At 40.7% G+C, this 21,570-nt stretch overlaps 1 protein-coding gene and 1 pseudogene across 2 annotated transcripts in view; both read left to right on the top strand.

Annotated features, from left to right (window-relative positions):
* The window catches only part of LOC307053752 (vomeronasal type-2 receptor 1-like), a gene marked incomplete at both ends in the record, with an annotated part of 253,032 nt that overhangs the window by 218,017 nt on the left and 13,445 nt on the right, over window positions 1-21,570 (top strand).
* Window positions 10,260-11,031, top strand: LOC307053370 (proline-rich protein 23C-like; annotated as a pseudogene). The gene has a single exon. The product of its transcript is annotated as a proline-rich protein 23C-like (transcript).

The raw sequence follows: 21,570 nt of genomic DNA, 5'->3' as shown, positions 1-21,570 counted from the left end.
GATGTTGAGCATATTTTCATGTGCTTCTTGGCCTTCTGTATGTCTTCTTTGGAGAAATGTCTATTTAGGTCTTCTGCCCTTTTTTTTTTTTTTTGCGGTATGCGGGCCTCTCACTGTTGTGGCCTCTCCCATTGTGCAGCACAGGCTCCGGATGCGCAGGCTCAGCAGCCATGGCTCACGGGCCCAGCCGCTCCGTGGCATGTGGGATCTTCCCGGACCGGGGCACGAACCCGTGTCCCCTGCATCGGCAGGCGGACTCTCAACCGCTGCGCCACAAGGGAAGCCCTAAAGTCTTTAATGCATTGAGATGACTTTTGTGTGTGGTGTGAGATAGTGGTCTAGTTTCTTTTTTTTTTTTCTTAGCATGTGGCTGTCCAGTTTTCCCAACGCCATTTTTTAATCTAAATTTATTTATTTATTTATTTTTGGATGCGTTGGCTCTTCGTTGCAGTGCCTGGGCTTCTCATTGCAGTGGCTTGTCTTGTTGCGGAGCACAGGCTCTAGGCACACGGGCTTTGGTAGTTGTGGCACAGGGGCTCAGTAGTTGTGGCTCGCGGGCTCTAGGGCACAGGCTCAGTAGTTGTGGCGCACAGGGTTAGTTGCTCCGTGGCATGTGGGATCTTGCCAGACCAGGAATCGAACCCGTGTCCCCGTGCATTGGCAGACGGATTTTTAACCACTGCACCACCAGGGAAGTTCCCCCGTCACCATTTATTGAAGAGACTGTCCTTTTCCATTGTACGCTCTTTGCTTCCTTGCCATGAATTCATTATCCGTATATGTATGGGTTTACTCCCAGGTTCTCAGTTATGTTCCATTGACCTATGTATCTGCTTTTCTGCAAATATAATGCTGTTTTGATTATTGTAGCTTTATAATATAGTTTTAAATCAGAGAGTGTGATACCTCCAACTCTGTTCTTTTTATCAGGATTGCTTTGGCTGTTCAGGGTCTCTTATGGTTTCATGTAAATCTAAGACTTTTGTATTCTATTTTTGCGAAAAATATCCTTGGGACTTTGATAGAGATTGCATTGAATCTGAAGATTGCTTTAGGTAATAGAGACATTTGAACGATGTTATTTCTTCCAATCCATGAGCACAGAACACTTTTCCACTTATTTGTCTCCTCAGGCAAGGGAAACACAGGCAAAAGTAAACAAATAGGATTACATCAAACTAAGAAGTTTCTGCACAGTAAAGGAAACCAGCAACAAAATGAAAAGGGAACCTACCTAATGGAAGAAGATGCTTGCAAATCATATATCCAGTAAGTGGTTAACATCCAAAATATAGAAAGAACTCACAACAACAACAACAAAAATAAAACAACCCCAAAATGGGTATAGGACATTTTCCAAAGAAGACATAGATGGCCAATAGACACATGACAAGATGTTCAACATCACAAATTATTAGAGAAATGCAAATCAAAACCACAAAAATCTATTTCTCTTAAAGTCTATGTCTCATGTAAGTATTGCTCCCCAGCTTTCTTTTTATTTCCATTTGCATGGAGTATCTTTTTCCATCCCCTCACTTTCAGTCTATGTGTGTCTTTAGATCTGAAGTGAGTCTCTTGTAGGCAGCATATATATGGGTCTTGTTTTTGTATCCATTCAGCCACTCTTCTTTTTTTTCAAAACAAACAACTTTTTATTGAAGTATAGTTGATTTACAATGTTGTATTAGTTTCAGGTGTACAGCAAAGCGATCTATATATGTATATATTCTTTTTCAGATTCTTTTCCATTATAAGTTATTATATACAAAATATTGAATAGAGTTCCCTGTGCCATACAGTAGGTCCTCATTTATCTATCGCCCTATGTCTTTTGATTGGAGCATTTAGTCCATTTACTTTGAATAATTATTGATGTGTATGTTCTTATTGCCATTTTATTAATTGTTTTGACGTTGTTTTGTAGTGCTTTTTTCTTCCTTTCTTCTTCTTTCATTCTTTTGTCTTGTGATTTGATGACTATCTTTAATGTCATGTTCAAATTCTTGCCTCTTTTTTCTGTGTGCATCTATTATAGATTTTTCTGTTTGTGTCTATCATGAAGTTTATATACAGTGATATATTGTTATATGTGATTGTTTTAAGTTGCTGATCTCAAATCTCAAATGCATTTAACAACCCTACAATTGTACTCTCCTCCCCTTATGATTACTGTTTTTGACATCATATTTTACATCTAATTATTTTGTGTATCCCCAAACTGCTTACTGTAGATACAGATGATATTACTACTTTTGGCTTTTAACCTTCCTACTAGCTTTGTACATGTTTGATTTTCTATCTTTACTGTATATTTTTTTAATCTGTCTCCTAAGGCAAAGGAAACAAAAGCCAAAATAAACAAATGGGACCTAATTAAACCTAAAAGTGTTCACACAGCAAAGGAAACCATCAACAAAATGAAAAGACAACCTACTGACTGGGGAAAATATTTGGGAATGAGATGACCAATAAGAGGTTAATATCCAAAATATATAAACAGCTCATACAACTCAATAGGAAAAAGCAAGCCACCTGATTGAGAAATGGGCAGAAGGAACAGGATAGAAAGCCCAGAGATAAACCCACGCACATATGGTCACCTTATCATTGATAAAGGAGGCAGGAATGTACAGTGGAGAAAGGACAGCCTCTTCAATAAGTGGTGCTGGGAAAACTGGACAGGTCCGTGTAAAAGTATGACATTAGATCACTCCCTAACACCATACACAAAAATAAGCTCAAAATGGATTAAAGACCTAAATGTAACACCAGAAACTATCAAACTCTTAGAGGAAAACATAGGCAGAACACTCTATGACATAAATCACAACAAGATCCTTTTGGACCCACCTCCTAGAGAAATGGAAATAAAAACAAAGGTAAACAAATGGGACCTAATGAAACTTCAAAGCTTTTGCACAGCAAAGGAAACCATAAACAAGACCAAAGACAACCCTCGGAATGGGACAAAATATTTCCAAATGAAGCAACTGACAAAGGATTAATCTCCAAAATTTATAAGCAGCTCATGCAGCTCAGTAGCAAACAAACAAACAACCCAATCCAAAAATGGGCAGAAGACCTAAATAGACATTTCTCCAAAGAAGAGATACAGACTCGCAACAAACACACGAAAGAATGCTCAACATCATTAATCATTAGAGAAATGCAAGTCAAAACTACAATGAGATATCATCTCACACCAGTCAGAATGGCCATCATCTAAAAGTCTAGAAACAATAAATGCTGGAGAGGGTGTGGAGAAAAGGGAACCCTCTTGCACTGCTGGTGGGAATGTGAATTGGTACAGCCACTATGGAGAACGGTATGGAGGTTCCTTAAAAAACTACAAATAGAACTACCATATGACCCAGCAATCCCACTACTGGGCATATACCCTGAGAAAACCATAATTCAAAAAGAGTCATGTACCAAAATGTTCATTGCAGCTCTATTCACAATAGCCCGGAGCTGGAAACAACCTAAGTGTCCATCATTGGATGAATGGATAAAGAAGATGTGGCCCATATATACAATGGACTATTACTCAGCCATAAAAAGAAACGAAATTGAGCTATTTGTAATGAGGTGGATGGACCTAGAGTCTGTCATACAGAGTGAAGTCAGTCAGAAAGAGAAAGACAAATACCATATGCTAACACATAGATATGGAATTTAAGGGAAAAAAATGTCATGAAGAACCTAGGGGTAAGACAGGAATAAAGACACAGACCTACTAGAGAACGGACTTGAGGATATGGGGAGGGGCAAGGGTAAGCTCTGACAAAGCGAGAGAGAGGCATGGACATATATACACTACCAAATGTAAAACAGATAGCTACTGGGAAGCAGCCGCATAGCACAGGGAGATCAGCTCAGTGCTTTGTGACCACCTAGAAGGGTGGGATAGGGAGGGTGGGAGGGAGGGAGACACAAGAGGGAAGAGATATGGGAACATATGTATATGTATAACTGATTCACTTTGTTATAAGGCAGAAACTAACACACCATTGTAAAGCGATTATACTCCAATAAAGATGTAAAAAAAAAAGTTTATACAACTCTCCTCAATACTCTGTAATAACGTATATGGGAACAGAATCTAAAAAACAGTGGATATATGTATAACCGATTCACTTTGCTGTACACCTGAAACTAACACAACATTGTAAATCAACTACACTCCAATAAAAATCAATTAACAAAAATGGGCAGAAGAGGTGAACAGACATTTTTCCAAAGAAGACATACCAGTCGGGCAACAGGCACATGAAAAGATGCTCAACATCACTAACCGTCAGAGAAATACAAATCAAACCACCATGAGATACCACCTCACACCTGTAAGAACACCTAACATCAAAACGACCACAAATAACAAATGTTGGCTAGGTTGTGAAATAAAGGGGACCCCCGTACACTGTTGGTGGGAATGTGAATTGGTGCAGCCACTGTGGAAAACAGTGTGGAGGTTCCTCAAAAAACTAAATAGAATTACCATATGATACAGCAATTCCACTCCTGGGTATACATCCAAAGAAAACAAAAACACTACTTTGAAAAGATACATGCAGCTGAATGTTCATGGCAGCATTATTTATGACAGCCAAAATATGGAAACAACCTAAGTGTCCATCAACAGATGAACAGCTAAAGAAGCTGTGATGTGATACATATATGCATGTGTGTGTCTGTGTGTATGTATATACTCAGCCATAAAAAAAAAGAGTGAAATTTTGTCATTTACAACAACATGGATAGACTTGTAGGGTATTATGCATAGTGAAATAAGTCAGACAGAGAAAGACAAATACTGTTATGTTATCACTTAAACATGGAATCCAGAAAATAAAACAAACTAGTGAATATAACAAAAAAGAAACAGATTCACAGATATAGAGAACAAACTCGTGGTTACAAGTGGGGAGAGGCAAGATGGGGTAAGAGATGAAGAGGTATAAACTACTATGTTTAAAGTAATTAAGCTACAAGGATATATTGTACAACACAGGGAATACAGCCAATATTTATGTTTTGGCCGTACCCCGCAGCACACGGGGATCTTAGTTCCCTGAACAGGGACTGAACCCGGGCCCCCTGCAGTGGAAGCATGGAGCCTTAACCACTGGACCGCCAGGCAAGGGTCCATAGCCAATATTTTATAATAACTATAAATGGAGTATAATCTTTAGGAATTGTTCATCATTATCTTGTACACCTGAAACGTAACACTGTAACTCCATTATACCTCAATTTTTAAAAAACTAAAAAAGAACCCGACAACGACATATCACTTCATACCTGTTAGAATGGCTTTTATCAAAAGGCAAGAAATTAAAAGTGTTGGCGAGTACGTGGAGAAAAGTGAGCCCTCCTGCGGTGTCGGTGGGAATGTAAACTGGCACAGCCACTATGGAGAACGGTATGAAGATTCCTTAGAAATGCAGGAATAGAACTACCATATGATCCAGCTATCCCACTTCTGAGTATTTATCCAAAGTATATGAAGACACTAACTTGAAAACACTTATGCACCCCCATGTTCATTGCAGCATTATTTACAATAGTCAAGGTATAGCAACAACCGCAGTGCCCATCAACCAATAAATGAATAAAGAAGATGTGAAACACAATATATACAATACAGATACAGCCATAGAAAAAAAATAAAACCTGGCCATTTGCCACAGCATGGATGGCCACTGAGAGTATTATGCTAAGTGAAAGAAGTCAGCTAGAGAAAGCCAAATACCATATGATTTCACATAGATAGGGAATTTAAAAAAAAACATACAAAGTAAATGAACAAACCACACCAAACAAAAACAAACATGTAGATACAGAGAACAGAGTAGTGGCTACCAGAGGGGAAAGGGTGAAATGGATAAAGAGGATCAACTCTGTGGTGACTATACAAACTAAATCTTTGTTGGTGAGCATGCTGTAGTGTGTACAGAAGTAGAAATATAATGTTGTCCATATGAAACTTATATAATGTTATAAACAAATGTTACCTCAATAGAAAATATTTTTTAAAAAAGATATACATATAGCAATGATTAAAATGACTATTCGTGGAATTTAAGTTCCAGTTATGGAGGGAAGTGAAGAACTGATAGTTTAAGTTTCACTGAAAAGATGAATTTTTCCAGAAGGGCATAAGCATTGATGGAGTTTGGATATGTAAAGGGCTAAGCTAGAAAGTTAGGAGGTAGCCACTACTCTGAGAATAAATCTTTTAAATTGTGATTACAGAGGGGGTCCCAATTTGGAGTAATTGTTACTGAGCCACGTTCATTTGCCTCACACACAGAAAGCCCAACTCTGAGATAGAGAGGTTTGCAGCAGAGAAAGGGTTTATTCACAAGGCAGTCAAGCAAGGAGAAAGGAGAACAAATCTCAAATCCATCTCCCCAAAGGCCAGGGGCTAGGGATATTTACTGGATAAAGAATTAGGGTGGCCTGAGGTGCAGGGAGTGTGGGGAAAGGTGACTGGAAATGAGAAAAAGATTGGGTCGGGACTTCCCTGGTGGCACAGTGGTTAAGAATCCGCCTACCAAAAAAAAAAAAAAGAATCTGCCTACCAATGCAGGGGACATGGGTTCGAGCCCTGGTCTGGGAAGATCTCACATGCCTCGGAGCAACTAAGCCCTTGAGCCACAAGTACTGAGCCTGCACTCTAGAGCCTGCGTGCCACAACTACTGAGCCCGTGTGCCACAACTGCTGAAGCCCATGCTCCTAGTGTCCGTGTTCCACAACAAGAGAAGCCACCACAATGAGAGGCCTGCACACTGCAACGAAGAGAAGCCCCCGCTCACTGCAAATAGAGAAAGCCCGCATGCAACAACGAAGACCCAACGCAGCCAAAAATAAATAAATTAAATAAATAAATACATTTTTTAAAAAAGATGTATCGTTATTCTCGGCAGGTGCAACTGAGCTACGTGCTTCTTCAGAGGATGCATGTTCAGAAAACGGTGACATTAGCATATTCTTAGGGTGGAGGTTTTGGCCCTCTGACATCAAATGGCCACCGATCAGACACTCTCGCGTGCCCGAGGGGAGAGGCGGTTGTCCCAACCAGTCTTAACCAGCTGAAGTTCAAACTGGACAACTGACTCCAAGTTCCAAAAAAACAACTCGGGCAAACATCTTAAGACTCTTACATCAGACGTACTTATCTGTAGGGGTCGTGAAGAGGCCTTGTAGCTTACTCTTTAGGCTACATCATGCTTGGGGGATATGCAAGTTTTTGTAAAAACAGTTAAAGTGAGCTTGACCAGCGAAGGCAGTTTACAGTTTACTATTTACTAATTAAGTTATAGTCTAATGGATGTAACTGATGACTACCATATAAGTTTCATAATGACAAGGTAAAGAGTATGAGTCAGTGAGGTAGGAGGGAGGACAAAATTACTGAAGAGGAAGAGAACTGAGAAGCCAAGATGTGGGGGGAGGAGGGATCCATGACAATATTAAACTCACCACAAACTACAGCAGATGTGCAATGAGTGAGAATTACAGTGAATCAAGTGCGAAAGTCTTCAAAGACTGTGATAGAGACATTTGCTACACATACATTTGATAAGTGACTGGTAGTAGTATGACTGAACCCCAATGTCTTTAAACAATATTTTGTTTATTTACAGAATGTGGTAATACTATGAAGGCCATAGAGAGAGGGATGAGATAGAGAGTAAGTGAAGAAACCATTCCAAACAAAATGGTCAGAAATGCCCTTTTCAAGAAAGTGCCCTCAGAGTTGGTCTTTGAAGAACGAACCAGCACTGCAAAAAGTTGGAGGAAAAGTTGAAACCTAATTTTTTTAAGTAAAAAAAAAACCAAGAAGATGGGAATATTTCAAAGAATTAAATATAATATTGGCTAATAAGCATGTGAAAAAAATGATCCACCTTGACTGGCAATCAGAAATGCAAAATGAAAACACAATGATATAGCATTTTACTACACCAGGTTGGAAAACAGTTAAGAGTCTATCAATAAGAAATGTTTACAAGGATGTCATGAAATGGAAACATACTCCGCTCACAGGAGTTTAAACTGTGAAAAATATTTTGGGGAAAAAAAAGAGGAAGGCGTTACCTATTAACATTTTTTAAATCTTTTTTTATAATTTTAAAATTTATTTATTTGTTTATTTATTTATCTATTTATTTATTTTTGGCTGTGTCTGGTCTTCGGTGCTGCATGCTGGCTTTTCTCTAGTTGAGGCCAGCAGGGGCTACTCTTGGTTGCAGTGTGCGGGCTTCTCATTGCAGTGGCTTCTCTTGTTGCAGAGCACAGGCTCTAGGCACAAGGGCTTCAGTAGTTGTGGCGCACGGGTTTTGCTGCTCTGCAGCATGTGGGGTCTTCCCAGATCAGGGATCAAACCCATGTCCCCTGCATTGGCAGGCAGATTCTTAACCACTGCGTCACCAGGGAAGTCCCTACCTATTAACTTGAAAAGACACACACAGGACCAATTATAGTAATTCACTCTTAGGTGTATGCAATAAATGTATGAGTTAAGAGTTCATGATTTAAAACCAGAGAAGTCTGCATTGGATGCCTATATCTAACACAAACTTGGTACATATTTAATTTTTGAAACCTCACTTGACCACTCTGAGCTTCAGGTGTTGTGAAAAGTAAAAAAGATCATTTTTTTTTTCAGAGAGGGCAGGAAGACACTTTTGCAGGTCATAGATAACTTTTATGGTTTTGATTGTGGTGATAGTTTCACGAGTGTATTCTTATCTACAAACTCAAGTTGTTTACATTAAATGTGTACAGCTTTTAGTACATACCTTAACTACTGCGCCACCAGGGTCCTGGTGGCGCAGTAGTTAAGAATCCACATGCCGGGTTCGAGCCCTGGTCCGGGAAGATCCCACATGCCGTGGAGCAAATAAGCCCATGTGCCGCAACTACTGAGCCTGCACTCTAGAGCCCAAGAGCCACGACTACTGAGCCTGCGTCCCACAACTACAGAAGCCCGTGTGCCTAGAGCCCGTGCTCCGCAACAAACAGAAGCCACCGCAACGAGAAGCCTGTGCACCGCAGCGAAGACTAGCCCCCGCTCGCTGCAACTAGAGAAAGCCCGCATGCAGCAACAAAGACCCAACGCAGCCAAAAGTACATAAAAATAAAAAAAATTTTCAGAACAAAGATCAGGGCTTCCCAGGTGGCACAGTGGTTGAGGGTCCGCCTGCCGACGCAGGGGACACGGGTTCGTGTCCCGGTCCGGGAAGATCCCGCATGCCGCGGAGGGGCTGGGCCCGTGAGCCATGGCCGCTGAGCCAGCGCGTCTGGAGCCTGTGCTCCGCAACGGGAGAGGCCACAACAGTGAGAGGCCCGCGTACCGCAAAATAAATAAATTAATTAATTAAATTTAATTTAATTTAGTAAATGAAGATCATTTTTTAAACCTCAGTAGAATGGTTGACATATAATAAATACTGAATACAACAATTTAATTATACTAAGATTGCTTTAATTTTATAACAGCTTTTATCTTCAGGAAGGAACTGCCACAAATATTTGACCATTAAGACAGAGCTTTACCTAAACATATATGAGTATTTTCCATTTACTCCTGAAATGAAAGCACAAGCATTAAAGGAATTTCATGGAACGTTTAGATAGGTCCGTTTTATGTTGCCAGGGGGGAGGTCTATTTGAGTGGTTTTTTTCTCTAGAATGCCTGAAATCAAAGGAAAATATTAACCTTAAAGGTGACTAATATTTAAAGTTCCATTTTCGGTGTATCTTTTTTTCTCTAAAAATGAAGTACACGAGTATTCTGGCCCCTGGAGGACTTTAACAGTAGCTTTCTACCAACCACAGCCCCGGCTATTGGGCAGCACAGATACCGCGAGGTCTACGGGGCGGAGCCTTGGAGGGGGCGGGGCTTCGCGTGACATTTTGCGACTAGGATTTCACTGGCTTCACCCGCAACATCTTTCGCTGTCTGTTGCGTAGACGAATCGGCGTGACGAGCTGAAGATTCGAAGGCGCCAGGCCCAGCCCCGCGCCAGACGCCGTTCCCCTAGAAACCTGAACTGCAGGACCAACTGCAGGAGGCGGCCCCGGAGCTCCGAGGACTCGTCCCGTATCGCGCCGTCCTGCCGTCCCCGCATCGCGCCGCCCCGCCCCGGCTTGCCTCAGCCGTCGTCGAAACCCGTCACAGCGTGCAGGATCGAGCGCCTCCTCGCCCTCTGCCAGGCCCCGGGGGCGCCGTCCGTCGGTCGAGGTCATGGGCACACGGCCCCGCAGGCCCAGTGCCTACCCTGCGGACTGGTGGGGACCGCAGACCGAAGGACCCGGCCCCGCCAAGCGCCGCCGGACGGAGGAGCCCGAGGACCCCGAGTCCGAGTCCGAGGCGGCGCCCAGCCTGGACAACCTGACGGGACCTCCGGCCGCGGACGCGCTCACTTCCGTAGTGGTCCTGCCCGCCGGCTGGGCCCTGCACCTGCCCCTAGATGGCGTCGACGTGCTGCTGGAGCCCAAGCCCACGTCCGTGCTGCAAGTGTCTCTCGGAGATCACATCCTCATGCTGGTCCCCGAGGCCCTCCTGGGCTGGGGCGTGGGGACAGGGCCTGCAACGGGCCGCTTTCCTGAGCGCTCCAGGGGAGTACATGGCCCGGGAGCCGGGATTCTTCTGCGCAGCTGTCCCAGAGATCGCCCGCCAAGAAGAGGCCAACCAGGAGGAAGCAGACGCCGAGCTCCTGCCGCCTGGGATGGAGGCTGAAGCCGGCTCCGTCGCTGAGCTCCGCAGCCCCACCGCAAGGGTGTCGGGACCCAGCGCGCAGGGCTTTGTCCCAGAGCCCCGTCCTCGGGCGCCCAATCCTAGTCCAGAGAAACGCTCTCCTCACCACGACGACAACCTGCACTTGCGCCTTCGGGAGCTCTCCCTCGACTCACCACTCCAACCTCTACCTCCCTCTCCGAGTCCGGGTCCTCACGAGCGCCCCCAACGCCCTTACCGTCCTAAGCGCGAGGCCCAGAGATGTCTGTTCCCGGAATGAACTGCACCCCGGTGTACACACACACACACACACACACACACACAAATTCTGGCTACCATCCTGGAGGCCCAATGGATTTCCCGGCGTCTTTTACACTGAATGTCCTACAACCTGGAAATTAAGCATCTCGTGGGCCAACAACTCCTTTTCCCCTCCAGACTGGCTATAGTAGCAGGAGAAGACGTCAGGAAAAGAAAGCAGACTCTAGACCTCATCTTTGAAATGGAAAATCTGCCCAGGGATACCGGACAATGTGCGTTCAGACGTCTGGACTTCTTTACAACATCATTCTCAGGCCTATCCATTCCCGCTCGTTTGCATTGGTTATTTTCTCTCAAATTCTTCTCTCTCCAGCACCATACCCTATTGCTACCCTATTTCTCCCCAAACCAATAAATAACTGGATTTCTCATGTTATATGTTTTCCCATGCATTTATGAAGATTTTTAGCCATGGCTTTTCTCTTTCTTGGTGTTTTGAGCTGCTCTCCTGGAAAGTTGCAAAATAGTATGATGGTTACTATACATAATTGTATGACGTTTGTTCATAGCTTCCTCTTAACCTGAGGAAGTTCTCTTCCAGTCAAGTTCACTTTTCATTATGAATAAATGCTGGATTTTTTTTTATTAGTTTCTGCTTTATAACAAAGTGAATCAGTCATACATATACATCTGTTCCCACATCCCTTCCCTCATGCATCTCCCTCCCTCCCACCCTCCCCATCCCACCCCTCCAGGCAGTCACAAAGCACCCAGCTGATCTCCCTGTGCTCTGCGGCTGCTTCCCACTATCTATCTACCTTACATTTGGTAGTGTATATATGTCCATGCCTCTCTTTTGCTTTGTCACAGCTTAACCTTCCCCCTCCCCATATCCTCAAGTCCATTCTCAAGTAGGTCTGTGTCTTTATTTCTGTCTTACCCCTATGTTCTTCATGACATTTTTTTTCTTAAATTCCATATATATGTGTCAGCATACAGTATTTGTCTTTCTCTTTCTGACTTACTTCACTCTGTATGACAGACTCTAGGTCCATCCACCTCATTACAAATAGCTCAATTTCATTTCTTTTTATGGCTGAGTAATATTCCATTGTATATATGCGCCACATCTTCTTTACCCATTCATCCGATGATGGACACTTAGGTTGTTTCCATCTCCGGGCTATTGTAAATAGGACTGCTATGAACATTTTGGTACATGTCTCTTTTTGAATTATGGTTTTCTCAGGGTATATGCCCAGTAGTGGGATTGCTGGGTCATATGGTAGTTCTATTTGTAGTTTTTTAAGGAACCTCCATACCGTTCTCCATAGTGGCTGTACCAATTCACATTCCCACCAGCAGTGCAAGAGGGTTCCCTTTTTTCCACACCCTCTCCATAAATGCTGGATTTTATCAGATGTTTTCAGCATGTATTAGGATATGCATTTCCTTTTTAAATCTCTTCCTCCGGTTATTTTGTCTCAGAGACTGATGTAAAATGTTTGCATTCCTGCTATTCCACATTATTCATACCTTTTAAATTCTACCCCGAGTTTTTTCTTTTGTAAATCAAACCTCTAACTTTTAAAACATTAATTTAGGGGCCTCCCTGGTGGCACAGTGGTTAAGAATCTGCCTGCTAATGCAGGGGACATGGGTTCGAGCCCTGGTCTGGGAAGATCCCACATGCCGTGGAGCAACTAAGCCCATGAGCCACAGCTGAAGCCCACGCACCTACAGCCCATGCTTCGCCACCAGAGAAGCCACTGCAGTGAGAAGCCCGTGCACCTCAACGAAGAGTAGCCCCCACTCACCGCAACTAGAGAAAGCCCGTGCACAGCAACGAAGACTCAATGCAGCCAAAAATAAATAAATAAAAAATTTTAAAAATAAAACATTAATTAATTACCATATTTCTTTCACATTTTTATAAAAGAAATAAAATCTACAGGTAAAGCCGAAAACAAGATGGTTTCAGTTTTTTTAAACAGCAATACTATTTATATTCACCAACATGCTTTACCATTTCCTCTCTACCTTTTTATTCTTATATTCCACTCTCAAAGTCTAGCCTCAATTTTCTTCTTGCTGAAGAATATACTTTAATAGTTCTTTCCACTATACCCTATGTGTAGTAAATTATCTTGGTTTTGTAAATCTCAACATGTTTTGTGTAGTACACTCTCATAGTCTTGTATATCTGAAAATTTTTATTATGTATTCATTCCTAATTCTAAAGTGTTATTTAAGTACTTTAAAGACATTACTCCATTGTTCTGCCATCTTTTATTGTTGTTGCAGGCAAGAGGTCTCTGCCAATCAAGTTGTTGTTCCTTTTATATTTGACTCAGCTGTTCATTAGCACATTTTTAAATTTTATTCTATTTTTTAATTGAAGTATAGTTGATTTACATTGTTGTGTTACTTTCTGGTGTACAGCAAAGTTATATATTTTTTCCATATTCTTTTACATGGTTATGGTTTATTACAGGATATTGAATATAGTTCCCTGTGCTATACAGTAGGACCTTGTTGTTTATCTGTTTTACACTGAATACATAATAGTTTTATATCTGCTAATCCCAAACTCCTAATTTATCTCTCCCCCACCCTCTTTCCCCTTTGGTAAACATAAGGTTGTTTTCTATGTCTGTGAGTCTATTTCTGTTTTGTAAATAACTTCATTTGTATCATATTTTAGATTCCACATATAAGTGATATCTTATGATATTTATCTTTCTTTGACTTACTTCACTTAGTATGATAATCTCTAGGTCCATCCATGTTGCTACAAATGGCATCATCTCATTCTCATTTATGGCTGAGTAGTATTCCATTGTATAGGTATGCCACATCTTTTTAGCCATTCATCTGTAGATAGACATTTAGGTTGCTTCCATGTCTTGGGGTTTTTTTCCATTTATTTATTTATTTATTTAATTTTTGGCTGTGTTGGGATTTGTTGCTGCACGTGGGCTTTCTCTAGTTGCAGCGAGCGGGGGCTACTCTTCGTTGCAGTGCGCAGGCTTCTCATTACGGTGGCTTCTCTTGTTGCAGAGCACGGGCTCTAGGCACACGGGCCTCAGTAATTGTGGCATGTGGGCTCAGTAGCTGTGGCTCGTGGGCTCTAGGCTAGTGGGCTTCAGTAGTTGTGGCACACGGGCTTAGTTGCTTGGTGGCATGTGGGGTCTTCCCAGCCCAGGGCTCAAACCTGTGTCCCCTGCACTGGCAGGCAGATTCTTAACCAATGCGCCACCAAGGAAGTCGCCAGTTGGCTATTTTAAATAGTGCTACTATGAACATTGGGGTGCATGTATCTTTTCAAATTAGAGTTTTCTCGGGATATTTGCCCAGGAGTGGGACTGCTGGACCATATAGCAACTCTTTTTAGTTTCTTAAGGAATCTCCATACTGTTCTCCATAATGGCTGCACCAATTTACATTCCCTTCAACACTGTAGGAGAGTTCCCTTTTCTCCACACCCTCTCCAGCACTTATTATATGTGGACTTTTTAATGATGCTCATGCTGACCAGTGTGACGTGATACCTCATTGTAGTTTTGATTTGCATTTGTCTAGTAATTAGTGATGTTGAGCATATTTTCATGTGCTTCTTGGCCTTCTGTATGTCTTCTTTGGAGAAATGTCTATTTAGGTCTTCTGCCCTTTTTTTTTTTTTATGCGGTATGCGGGCCTCTCACTGTTGTGGCCTCTCCCATTGTGCAGCACAGGCTCCGGATGCGCAGGCTCAGCAGCCATGGCTCACGGGCCCAGCCGCTCCGTGGCATGTGGGATCTTCCCGGACCGGGGCACGAACCCGTGTCCCCTGCATCGGCAGGCGGACTCTCAACCACTGCCCCACCAGGGAAGCCCTACACTAAAGTCTTTAATGCATTGAGATGACTTTTGTGTGTGGTGTGAGATAGTGGTCTAGTTTCTTTTTTTTTTTCTTAACATGTGGCTGTCCAGTTTTCCCAACGCCATTTTTTAATCTAAATTTATTTATTTATTTATTTTTGGCTGCGTTGGGTCTTCGTTGCAGTGCATGGGCTTCTCATTGCAGTGGCTTCTCTTGTTGCGGAGCACAGGCTGTAGGCACACGGGCTTTGGTAGTTGTGGCACAGGGGCTCAGTAGTTGTGGCTCGCGGGCTCTAGGGCACAGGCTCAGTAGTTGTGGCGCACGGGCTTAGTTGCTCCGTGGCATGTGGGATCTTGCCAGACCAGGAATCGAACCCGTGTCCCCCTGCATTGGCAGACGGATTTTTAACCACTGCACCACCAGGGAAGTTCCCCCGTCACCATTTATTGAAGAGACTGTCCTTTTCCATTGTACGCTCTTTGCTTCCTTGCCATGAATTCATTATCCGTATATGTATGGGTTTACTCCCAGGTTCTCAGTTACGTTCCATTGACCTATGTATCTGCTTTTCTGCAAATATAATGCTGTTTTGATTATTGTAGCTTTATAATATAGTTTTAAATCAGAGAGTGTGATACCTCCAACTCTGTTCTTTTTATCAGGATTGCTTTGGCTGTTCAGGGTCTCTTATGGTTTCATGTAAATCTAAGACTTTTGTATTCTATTTTTGCGAAAAATATCCTTGGGACTTTGATAGAGATTGCATTGAATCTGAAGATTGCTTTAGGTAATAGAGACATTTGAACGATGTTATTTCTTCCAATCCATGAGCACAGAACACTTTTCCACTTATTTGTCTCCTCAGGCAAGGGAAACACAAGCAAAAGTAAACAAATAGGATTACATCAAACTAAGAAGTTTCTGCACAGTAAAGGAAACCAGCAACAAAATGAAAAGGGAACCTACCTAATGGAAGAAGATGCTTGCAAATCATATATCCAGTAAGGGGTTAACATCCAAAATATAGAAAGAACTCACAACAACAACAACAAAAATAAAACAACCCCAAAATGGGTATAGGACATTTTCCAAAGAAGACATAGATGGCCAATAGACACATGAAAAGATGTTCAACATCACAAATTATTAGAGAAATGCAAATCAAAACCACAAAAATCTATTTCTCTTAAAGTCTATGTCTCATGTAAGTATTGCTCCCCAGCTTTCTTTTTATTTCCATTTGCATGGAGTATCTTTTTCCATCCCCTCACTTTCAGTCTATGTGTGTCTTTAGATCTGAAGTGAGTCTCTTGTAGGCAGCATATATATGGGTCTTGTTTTTGTATCCATTCAGCCACTCTTCTTTTTTTTCAAAACAAACAACTTTTTATTGAAGTATAGTTGATTTACAATGTTGTATTAGTTTCAGGTGTACAGCAAAGCGATCTATATATGTATATATTCTTTTTCAGATTCTTTTCCATTATAAGTTATTATATACAAAATATTGAATAGAGTTCCCTGTGCCATACAGTAGGTCCTCATTTATCTATCGCCCTATGTCTTTTGATTGGAGCATTTAGTCCATTTACTTGGAATAATTATTGACATGTATGTTCTTATTGCCATTTTATTAATTGTTTTGACGTTGTTTTGTAGTGCTTTTTTCTTCCTTTCTTCTTCTTTCATTCTTTTGTCTTGTGATTTGATGACTATCTTTAATGTCATGTTCAAATTCTTGCCTCTTTTTTCTGTGTGCATCTATTATAGATTTTTCTGTTTGTGTCTATCATGAAGTTTATATACAGTGATATATTGTTATATGTGATTGTTTTAAGTTGCTGATCTCAAATCTCAAATGCATTTAACAACCCTACAATTGTACTCTCCTCCCCTTATGATTACTGTTTTTGACATCATATTTTACATCTAATTATTTTGTGTATCCCCAAACTGCTTACTGTAGATACAGATGATATTACTACTTTTGGCTTTTAACCTTCCTACTAGCTTTGTACATGGTTGATTTTCTATCTTTACTGTATATTTTTTTAATCTGTCTCCTAAGGTAAAGGAAACAAAAGCCAAAATAAACAAATGGGACCTAATTAAACCTAAAAGTTTTCACACAGCAAAGGAAACCATCAACAAAATGAAAAGACAACCTACTGACTGGGGGAAAATATTTGGGAATGAGATGACCAATAAGAGGTTAATATCCATAATATATAAACAGCTTATACAACTCAATAGGAAAAAGCAAGCCACCTGATTGAAAAATGGGCAGAAGGAACAGGATAGAAAGCCCAGAGATAAACCCACGCACATATGGTCACCTTATCTTTGACAAAGGAGGCAGGAATGTACAGTGGAGAAAGGACAGCCTCTTCAATAAGTGGTGCTGGGAAAACTGGACAGGTCCATGTAAAAGTATGACATTAGATCACTCCCTAACACCATACACAAAAATAAGCTCAAAATGGATTAAAGACCTAAATGTAACACCAGAAACTATCAAACTCTTAGAGGAAAACATAGGCAGAACACTCTATGACATAAATCACAACAAGATCCTTTTGGACCCACCTCCTAGAGAAATGGAAATAAAAACAAAGGTAAACAAATGGGACCTAATGAAACTTCAAAGCTTTTGCACAGCAAAGGAAACCATAAACAAGACCAAAGACAACCCTCGGAATGGGACAAAATATTTGCTAATGAAGCAACTGACAAAGGATTAATCTTCAAAATTTATAAGCAGCTCATGCAGCTCAGTAGCAAACAAACAAACAACCCAATCCAAAAATGGGCAGAAGACCTAAATAGACATTTCTCCAAAGAAGATATACAGACTCCCAACAAACACATGAAAGAATGCTCAACATCATTAATCATTAGAGAAATGCAAGTCAAAACTACAATGAGATATCATCTCACACCAGTCAGAATGGCCATCATCTAAAAGTCTAGAAACAATAAATGCTGGAGAGGGTGTGGAGAAAAGGGAACACTCTTGCACTGCTGGTGGGAATGTGAATTGGTACAGCCACTATGGAGAACAGTATGGAGGTTCCTTTAAAAACTTCAAATAGAACTACCATATGACCCAGCAATCCCACTACTGGGCATATACGCTGAGAAATCCATAATTCAAAAAGAGTCATGTACCAAAATGTTCATTGCAGCTCTATTCACTATAGCCCGGAGCTGGAAACAACCTAAGTGTCCATCATTGGATGAATGGATAAAGAAGATGTGGCACATATATACAATGGACTATTACTGAGCCGTAAAAAGAAACGAAATTGAGCTATTTGTAATGAGGTGGATGGACCTAGAGTCTGTCATACAGAGTGAAGTCAGTCAGAAAGAGAAAGACAAATACCGTATGCTAACACATAGATATGGAATTTAAGGGAAAAAAATGTCATGAAGAACCTAGGGGTAAGACAGGAATAAAGACACAGACCTACTAGAGAACGGACTTGAGGATATGGGGAGGGGCAAGGGTAAGCTCTGACAAAGCGAGAGAGAGGCATGGACATATATACACTACCAAATGTAAAACAGATAGCTACTGGGAAGCAGCCGCATAGCACAGGGAGATCAGCTCAGTGCTTTGTGACCACCTAGAAGGGTGGGATAGGGAGGGTGGGAGGGAGGGAGACACAAGAGGGAAGAGATATGGGAACATATGTATATGTATAACTGATTCACTTTGTTATAAGGCAGAAACTAACACACCATTGTAAAGCGATTATACTCCAATAAAGATGTAAAAAAAAAAGTTTATACAACTCTCCTCAATACTCTGTAATAACGTATATGGGAACAGAATCTAAAAAACTGTGGATATATGTATAACCGATTCACTTTGCTGTACACCTGAAACTAACACAACATTGTAAATCAACTACACTCCAATAAAAATCAATTAACAAAAATGGGCAGAAGAGGTGAACAGACATTTTTCCAAAGAAGACATACCAGTCGGGCAACAGGCACATGAAAAGATGCTCAACATCACTAACCGTCAGAGAAATACAAATCAAACCACCATGAGATACCACCTCACACCTGTAAGAACACCTAACATCAAAACGACCACAAATAACAAATGTTGGCTAGGTTGTGAAATAAAGGGGACCCCCATACACTGTTGGTGGGAATGTGCATTGGTGCAGCCTTGTGGAAAACAGTGTGGTGGTTCCTCAAAAAACTAAATAGAATTACCATATGATACAGCAATTCCACTCCTGGGTATACATCCAAAGAAAACAAAAACACTACTTTGAAAAGATACATGCAGCTGAATGTTCATGGCAGCATTATTTATGACAGCCAAAATATGGAAACAACCTAAGTGTCCATCAACAGATGAACAGCTAAAGAAGCTGTGATGTGATACATATATGCATGTGTGTGTCTGTGTGTATGTATATACTCTGGTTTCTCTTCAGATCGTATAAATCTTTCGTCTTTTCTTTTTTTTTTAATGAACATGATACTTTTCATAAGTACTGGACAGCTATTTGTAACATGTTTTTCAGTTTATGTTTGTCTAATTTTTTTCCTCATGATTACATTTAGGTTATGCGCTTCTGGCAATAATACTGTAAAGGTGATATGTATCCTTTCCTATGTCTCATATCAGGAGGTACATGATGTCACTATGTCTCATTAATGGTGACATTAACTTTGATTACTTAGTGACAGTGATGTCACCATGTTTTTCCATTATAAAGTTACTATGTTTCCCTTTGTAATTAATAAATATATTGTGAGGCAATATTTTGAAGCTCTGAAAATATTCTGTTTTACATAATGCTTTGATCCACAAAGTTTAGCATCCTTTGATGATGATTATTGCCTGAAACAACTATTACTGTGTTATTTTTTAAATGGTAATTTTTTTTCTATTTCCCTCATTCCTTCTACATTTATTAAATGGAATTATACTTTTCCCTCACCAATTTTTTTGCATCACATGGACTCATGGATATACTGTTCTATGAGTATAATAATTCATAACTATCATTACGCATTTTGTTGCTCAAAATTCTCCAGGTTGGACAATTGGGAGCCACTATGAGTAGGCTCCTATTTCGTTTTGACATGTCACTGTAATTTCTGATTAATTTACTTTCTGGAACGCTAAGATGTTCCAGGCTTGTCTTGTATTTCTCTGCCCCAGTCTTGAAGTAGCCATTTCTCCAGAGTCCTATTTCCATTTACTGGAGAATGGAATTTAGAAAGCAAGATCTGAGTACTAAGTTGTTCATCGGTACTAGGGAAATTGTGGTAAATTCAAAATGAGAAATTAAGTTATGCTACAGGTGAGTTCTTTCATTTTAAAAGAAATCCTCTGAGTACTTCTTTTTTAACAAAAAGGATCTTTTTATATGGTAAACAACAATGCTCTAATTTATTATTTGAAGATTTCAATATTACAATTTAAATTTGCTCAAAAAGCAACAAATATGTGTTAGGATTGCAGAGAAAAGAGTTTTTAGGGAGGGTCTATGTACCACATAGTGTCAGGGTGAATGGTGGTGGTGTAGTCCAAGCAAGAATTCATGCTCCTTGACACACTCCTGGAATGATGTAAGTAAAAACTGAAAAGTAAGACCTCACGGTAGAGAGAGTCAATAGGCACATTTAAGGATGCTTCATAAATGCATCAAAAAGTAAAAAATTATGATTTATTTAAAACCAGAATGATAATGCACTCCATAATCATTTTTCTCAGCTTATCTCATTAGCAGACTTGGTCAGAACATATATATATGTGTGTGTGTGTATATATATATATATATATATATATATATATATATATATATATATACATATACACACACACATATATATATATGTATGTAAAACCGTTTTACTCTTGTGGTTTATTTGGACATTTCTAAATTATTTTTCATGCCTCGTGATAGGAAACTGTGTCCTACCATCCAATGATGGTAAACAGATGGAATTATGGAAAGGCTGTAAGGTTGCAGCCTTTGAAAATTTCCTTGCTTGAGTCTTCTGAAGACTGAGAAAGAAAAATGTGCCTCTCCCCAGTGGACTTGGCAGTAAAAGTCACCCTGTTGTGAACTCTGATGTAGATTTCATGTTGACTGAGAATAGCATACAGTAAAAGAGGGAGAGATAAAAGGGCAAGTGACCTGGAGTAGCCCTACTGGTAGATGGTGATTATTATAATACTTACCTTTGTATACTGACTTACTAAAAGCTTCTAGTATATTACCTTAATCTCTACAACAGAGGTAGGGCAGGGATGATTTCCCTTCTTTTACAGACTAGGAAACTGATGCTTAGTTAGGATATATGACTTGCCTAAGGTTATGTCATTTGACAGAGCCAAAATATGACTCCAAATCATCATACACCATAATTCAGGCTCTTTCTGCTATGTTGTTTCTCTGGTTTGTAGAGGGTTAGGGATTGGACTGGGCCCTCTGGTTGGGAGACATAAGTCTAGCATGTGGTGCTGATAAAGACCAAGGGCACAGGATATATCTCAGTGCAGACTGGTTACCTTCATACTAAAGAACATATGCTCTTACCCCAGCTAAGGTTGACTGGGTAAAGCAAGAGTACTAGAGGTATTATTTTGTTAGGGGGTTCCTATTGATGTCTATGAAGTTATTCTGCAGGTGTACAATCAGCTCCATCCACTTTTGT

Source organism: Hyperoodon ampullatus (genome assembly GCF_949752795.1).
Source record: "Hyperoodon ampullatus genome assembly, chromosome: 5".
Lineage (NCBI taxonomy): Eukaryota > Metazoa > Chordata > Mammalia > Artiodactyla > Ziphiidae > Hyperoodon > Hyperoodon ampullatus.
This window is presented reverse-complemented; position numbering and strand designations above follow the sequence as displayed.